The sequence below is a fragment of the Lactuca serriola genome, chromosome 5 (genome assembly GCF_051521515.1).
Source record: "Lactuca serriola cultivar US96UC23 chromosome 5, Lser_US96UC23_V15, whole genome shotgun sequence".
Classification (NCBI taxonomy): domain Eukaryota; kingdom Viridiplantae; phylum Streptophyta; class Magnoliopsida; order Asterales; family Asteraceae; genus Lactuca; species Lactuca serriola.
This window is the reverse complement of record NC_136412.1, coordinates 238,713,896-238,721,006: the sequence shown is the minus strand read 5'-3', so window position 1 is coordinate 238,721,006 and position 7,111 is coordinate 238,713,896. Positions and strand designations below refer to the sequence as shown.

General features: G+C 37.2%; 1 non-coding gene across 1 annotated transcript; it reads right to left on the bottom strand.

Moving 5' to 3' along the window:
• Window positions 1–6,084: 6,084 nt before the first annotated feature.
• On the bottom strand, window positions 6,085–6,165 carry TRNAL-AAG (transfer RNA leucine (anticodon AAG)). The gene has a single exon. It is a non-coding gene; the product is annotated as a tRNA-Leu (tRNA).
• Between the last annotated feature and the right edge of the window lie 946 nt (window positions 6,166–7,111).

Genomic DNA, 7,111 nt, shown 5'->3' with positions numbered 1-7,111 from the left:
TGGTGATTAAGGTCCAAGAACACTAGTATGTGTTCTTGGTGAAACTTGAAGATTTGAAGATCTAGAAAAATGGAATGATTTCATGGATGAAGTCAAAGAGTGATTCAAGAGTAAGAAGGATAACAACAACTAGAGGGAATAATCACTTACATTTTGGAAGATCGGGAATGAAAATCTTGATGATACTTGAGAGATAAATCAAGTGTTCTTGAGTTGGAAATGAAATAATGAAAGAAAGTTGAAGGATATGAGACTTAAAGAGGGAGTTTACGGCCGTAAACTCAAGTGTTGTGGCCGTGAACTCCTTTTGATGAGGATTAAGGCTTGAATGTTGCACAGTGGCTTTAGCAGGTGCTTCCTAACACTTATTCCTTAAGTGTACTAGGCTAAAACCCCTTAGAATGACATTTAACAAGGCTAGAACTCATTACTAATGAGTCTGACACTCAGTTGAGTTGACTGAATGAGCTTTCAAAGCAAAAATAAATAAATAAATAAAAAATCGTGTTGTCACAGTTCGACTCTGGAGTACAATCTTACTTTCTAATAGGATTGAAAAAAGAATGGAGAAACATTAGCCTAATGATCAAAACTCAAGAGAGTTTCAATGGTTATTCATTGGCCAATCTGTATAATGTTCTTAAAGCTCATGGAAGTGAGATAAACGAAATTGTTGAAGAAGGAAAGTTATGATTGGGTGGCCCATTGGTACCGATGTCGAAAGTGACTGCCAAGGATTTTGAAGTCGAATATGATGAAGAAGAAAAAACTTGAGGAAGAAGGATTTTTGATTAACTTTGAAGATAAAGCAGTTGCTTACTATTCAAAAAACAAAGTGGAGAAGCTCTTCAAAAAGCCATTCAATCTGAAATACAAGAACAACAATGAGTTTAAGGGGAATAGCACAACTGGAAAAAGTGTAAAGGTCGAGTCAAAAGAGGAAAAAGAAGGAAGTTAAGAACTGATGGGTTTTGAGCATATCTACATTCCTATGTGATCATGCAACGCTAATTGCTTTGGATCTATGTTTTTCTTAAGTTATACATGCAAATCAATTATCCAAAGCAAAACCCTAGATCTAGCATACATAATTTCAAAATTCATATATATATATATATATATATATATATATATATATATATATATATATATAAAGGGTTGGAAGATTACCTCACTTGTTATATTGTAATAACAAGAACAATCATTGACTCTGGAAAGCTTAGTGCCCCAAGTGTTGCACCTCTAATGGAGTCACAAACACTCAACACAAAAAGGATGACTTGGAGAGATGATGAGATTAACCAGGTTCTCTTAGAATCATAGGTCGAAATCCTTAGGGTTCAAGAGGTTTATATATGGCTAGGTTGCTTAGTCTTCAAGCTGGACTTGAATAAGGAAACCCTAGTTCCTAACTTAAGCCCAAAGCAACCTATGGACCTCCTTGGTAAGCCCTTGGACGAAATCTTATGGGGTAATCCATAAATTTCTTCAACTTCACTTACAAGGAGTTCTAAGCCCACTTTCACAACTATCAACGATTTACAAAACAGCCCCTCAATTATTAATCAGTTCCTTTCATCCCAAAAATAATATCAAATTAATTACTAATTAATAATATGAGTTTCAAATAATATATTAATCTTATAATATATTAATAAAATCATTATGAGTACCAATTTATTATTCATATAATAAATCCTACTCTCTCTCTATCCCTCTCTTTCTCTCTCTCTATCTCTCTCTCTCTCTCTTTCCACTAGTCATCCCATCAAGTTGCACGAGTGAAGGACCATGCTCATAATCAAATCAAGTACATACCAAATATAGTTGTTGGCTTAAACACCTAATCCAACAGTCTCCCACTTGGATAAGTCTAATAACTATTATTTCAGAATCTGATCAACAATCGTAGCTTTCAAAAGCCGTTGTCGGACTCTGATCTTATCAGTAACACATCATTTAGATAAGTCATTTAGTTATGCTTAGGTACTTTTCTTGTGAGTTCTGTACCTGCCTTGGTGTTATTTGACTCGGGTGCGAGTCGATCCTTCGTATCATTAGCGTTTAGTTGCCACATCAGTATCCGACGTGAGGCATTGATTCGACCTCTGAGAGTTTCTATAGTCGATGAGTATGCGGTGTTTGCTACTGATGTGGTCCGAGGATGTGTGCTCGAGATTTTTGGTGTTGATTTTCCGATAGATCTGGTACCTATTGCGATGGGTGATGTCTGTGTCATTGTGGGCATGGACTGGTTGAGTCGATTCGGAGTTGTGATCGACTGCGAGCGTCAGTTGGTGACCATTCGAGACCCTAGTGGGGGAGTGCTTACAATGTATGGCAAGGATACCCGATCTGGGTCATCATTCTGCTCGGCTGCCAAAGCGAGACAAAGTCTACAACAGGGTTGTAGGGGTTTTGTAGCGCATGTGATGGATATGCGGATTGCTACCGAGATACCGAGTTCTGTTGTTGAGGTTCCGATAGTGAGTGAGTTTCCGGATGTTTTTCCCGAGTAGTTACCGGGTGTGCCTCCCGAGAGGCAGGTGGAGTTCTGGATTTGATTTAGTTACGGGAGCGGCGCCTATCGCCAAGGCACCTTATCGCCTTGCGCCACCAGACATGCATGAGTTATCCTTACAGCTCCATGAGCTGTTGGGAAAGGCTTTAGCAGTCCATGTTGACCCCAACTCGTCGAGTGCATCTAGGGGTGCAAACGAGCCAAGCTACTCGCAAGCTACTCGGGATCGGATCGTTAAAAGCTCGACTCAAAACCGATTTTAAACGAGCCCGAGCCGAGCTAGAGCTTAATACTAATCTCGTTTTATTAAACGAGCTCGAACTCAAGCCTATGTCACTAAGCTCGATTAGGCTCGTGAGCCTAAATGAGCCATTATGTAATATAATTTATTATTATTTATATATATTAAAATAAAAACATATTAGGAGAATTATGGATTTAGGGTATTGGTAAACGAGCTTCTTAATGAGCTCGAGTCGAGCTTAAGCTTATTTAGGCACGTCAGATAAAAAACGAGTTGAACCCAAGCCCGAGTTGAGATTGTATAATTCTTTACGAGCTCGAGCCGAGCTCAATACAAGAAAGCTCGAATCGAGCCGAGCTCGAGCTTGAGCTTCATATAAATTAAACGAGCTCGAGGCGAGCCTGGCCAGGCTCGGGCTTAGCTCGGCTCGTTTGCACCCCTAAGTGCATCTGGCAACTTGTCGAGTTCCTTTATAGTCCAGAAAACCGGGTAAAACCCTAACCAACTCGCTGAGTTGTCTCATCAACTCGTCGAGTTACTCGTCATACCGGAAACGGGGAAAACCCGATCCAACTCGTTGAGTTATCTTATCAACTCGTCGAGTTTACTCTTTGCAGGCTGAAACGGGAAACCTACTCCAGCTCGTCGAGTCGCCAGGGCAACTTGTCGAGTTTTCCCTTGTCTTAACATAATCACTCCTTCCAGTCGAATCCAAACCTCCAAACTACATATCCAGTCCCTTAAGACCGAAATACCATGTAAAGTTGCAAACTTTACGTGCATGCATGACCTCGAATGGCTAAAACACTAAAGCTAGGGTTCATACAATACTTAGGACGTGGAAAAGGGCCTAGACTAGGTAAAAGGAGCAACTTTATATCATTGAAGACCTATAGGTGTCCAGATCTGGAACCATACCCTTACGACAAGTCAAAATCCGAGTATAACACCCTTTTGCACCAAAAGTGACCATATTCTTCCATAAGATGAGATCTAAGCAAATAAATATCAAGGTATCAACTTTTTACCTCTAAATGGATGCTAACACCAGGTAGATGCTGGATCTAAAGCCCTCTTCTTACTTCAATCTCTTCAACCTTCAAGTTTCCTTCCAAAAAGCACAAGATTCACTCTCTAAAGCTCACACCCATTGAAGAAAGCACCAAAACGCGGCTAGGTTTTCTCTCTGGATAGATAGGACGATGAGGGAAGCCACAATCGATCTATACTCGTCGAGTTGGGCTCCCCAACTCGTCGAGTCCTAGTACAAAACCCTAAAAGCTTAGTAAATTAAATGATACCTGGAACAAGTGTTACAACCCTAAATCTTTAAGTCGACTTGATACAAGATACTGAACATCGAGATGAAGAAATTGATTTGAAGAAATGTACAAGTGGGTGATTTATGATATTGCTGTTTTTTTAGGAACCATTTTCGGAAATCTCGATTTTGCAAGTTTTCAAATACATCAAATGAAGATTACCACATGAGGTCTGTAATGATGGGTTGATTATGGTGATGGTCAGTTGTATGAAGATTACGGGTTTGATTTGAGGTTCGATGGTGGGTTTAATTATGGGTTTGATTTCCATGTTTGATTGTGGGTTTGCTATGGTGACGTGATTAAGAAATTCCAAAATCAAATCCCGAAAAACGAGAGATGAATAATTGGATCTACAACCCATAATCGGTCTCTCCGACACCACCAAAAACCACGACGGGTTTTTGGCTTTTTGCACAGACAGATGAAATAAGAGACAAAGGGGGAGAGGTGTTCACGTTTCAACTTCAAAGAAAGTGCCAAAATGGGGTGGTGGGTGAGGTCATTGAGGTTGGGGTAAGGGGTAGGGGAGAGTGAGTCTATTTCCTTTTTAAAATTATAAATAATAATAAATAATATTAGATTAATTGTAAAATAAATATATAAGGGTATTATGGTCATTTGAGGTATGCCTTGTACTAAAATCGTAACAAAATTGCCTTTTAGGGATGAAACGTGCAAGTTTAAACCAAATGAGGGACGGTCTGAGTTAATGTTTGAAAATAGGGACTAAACGTGTCTTTTAACACCTACACGAATGATGATTCGTGTAATTACTCTTAGGTTGGTGGATGTCATACCACATTCACCACAATTTTTAAATGTCATGCCATTTTTTGCTATACCCTACAAAGTTGATGGGTGTCATATCACATCTTACCATAGTACACATGTTTATGCATGAAGTACAACATCTGAAGAAATGTATTTTTTTTATCGTATGGCAAATCCATACCATAGACTAGTTTTACCATATTTCTTTTTTGCCCCTCGGTGCGCTGTTTACTGCATACCGCAATATACCGCGGTATGCGATAAAAGGTGCACCACAACCTTAATGTTAAGATGTTAGTTTGACATGATTGATTGTTAAATGTTCAAAAATGCTGGCTTCAATATTTTCCCGTGCTTAAAGGTATTTGCCAAATTCAATCCGTGAGTACCTTTTGGTGGTGGTTGCAGTTTGTTTTTATGAGTCTTGACTAATGTGAGCTAAATCCTTCTTTGCGGTTGATTTTGTAAATTATGATGATTATATTTATAAATCTCTGGTTAAATCGTTGAGTATTTTGATTCGACGACAACTAATACTAAATAATATTTCATATTTTTTGGGTCACCATTGGACTTCATTACCGATTTTATTATTCTTGTTCAATTTTGAATTAGTACAAGAAAAAACATTAAGCAAAACCATTGTTTCCATTCACTTAGTGAGTTACACCCCGTTCCCGAGTTCAACTTAACGAGAGAAAGAAAAGGAAATGAGTGTAAATGAGAAGAAAATAAGTGAAATTAGTGTTCCCGAGTTTCATTAAAGGAGGGAAGTGGAGGGAAATGAGATGATCACTTTCTCTCCTAACTTTCCTTCCGATTTGGGAGGATTTGGAAAGAAAGAACAAAATGATTCATTTTCCTTCCACTTCTCTCCAACTCGGGAACACAAAAAAAAATTTTGTTTTCCTTTCCTTTCTCTTCTTTTCTCTCGGGTCTTTCTTTTCTCTTCTCTTCTTTTCTTTTGTTAAACTCGGAAACGAGGTGTATGATTAAAATAGTTTTTTTTTTTATCACCAAATTGATAGTTAAAGTTTGAAGAGCAAGGAAATGAACCAAACAAGTTTTTTTTTATCACCAAATTGATAGTTAAAGTTTGAAGAGCAAGGAAATGAACCAAACAAGATTGAAGATTCTACTTTCAATTTGTATCGGACCTTAAGATTATGTAAAAGAAAACGGGCAAATTTGACGACAGCTGAGAAAACTTGAAAAAATAGATTTGTTGACAGTGGGATTTGAACCCACGCCCTTTCGGACCAGAACCTTAATCTGGCGCCTTAGACCAACTCGGCCATGTCAACTTTGTTCTGGTTTAGAGCACTATATTATATAAACTATCATTGTTAAGGAAAAATGGATTTTGTTTAGAGTAGAACGTGTTGGGTTGAATCGATCCGTTGGTGTCTATTTGGTATTTTAATATGCTAGTATATATTTAAATATGAATAAAGAACTATATTATCACAATAGTTATATGTTTTCTTTATATAAAATGATTTAAAAGATTTTGAGTATATGTATACATTTTAGTTGACTTTCAAGTCGTTGGGTTCATCCAAACAGTCGCCTCTATAGCGTTTTTTTTTTTTTCTTTTTTTCAACCATTGCGTTTGATTACAAGTTACAACATTATGTGAGTATATACAAACATAAATACATATTTAATCCATACAACTATAATAATGATAAATACAATTGTTTAACTTTACAAAGTTGAAATGTAATAAGTTATTTGGTATTTATATGTCATTAAGTGGTTAGTTTAAGAAATAATTTGTCGTGGTTAGTTTGGTATACGATTTGTTGGCATGAGCCCATTTTTTGCATCGATTTGGTGACAAATGTTTATGGATTAGTAATGCATCCTCAGTTAAATCAATTATTGGATTATGTTGTGTTATGGGTAAATTGCTTATAAATTGTAATAACAATCAACATTTTCGTTTTTTAGGTCATACAACCAATATTTTACGGTTATCTAACGACTTTAATCATAATGAAGAATAAGTATAACAACAACATCAACAAAACCAAAAAATCCTAGTATAATGGGGAAGGAAGGAGGTAGAAGTCGATAATGAAGTCCATATACAAGAAAGAGGGACTGCATCAGTTTGATGACCTCCTGTGTGTCCACAATGAAAACATGTAAAATGAAGCAGAAACAAAAGAACATTAAGTCCTTATAATAAGGTATAAACATGTGTACTTCGTAAAGAAACGCACGTATTTGTGAACTCGAGGTCC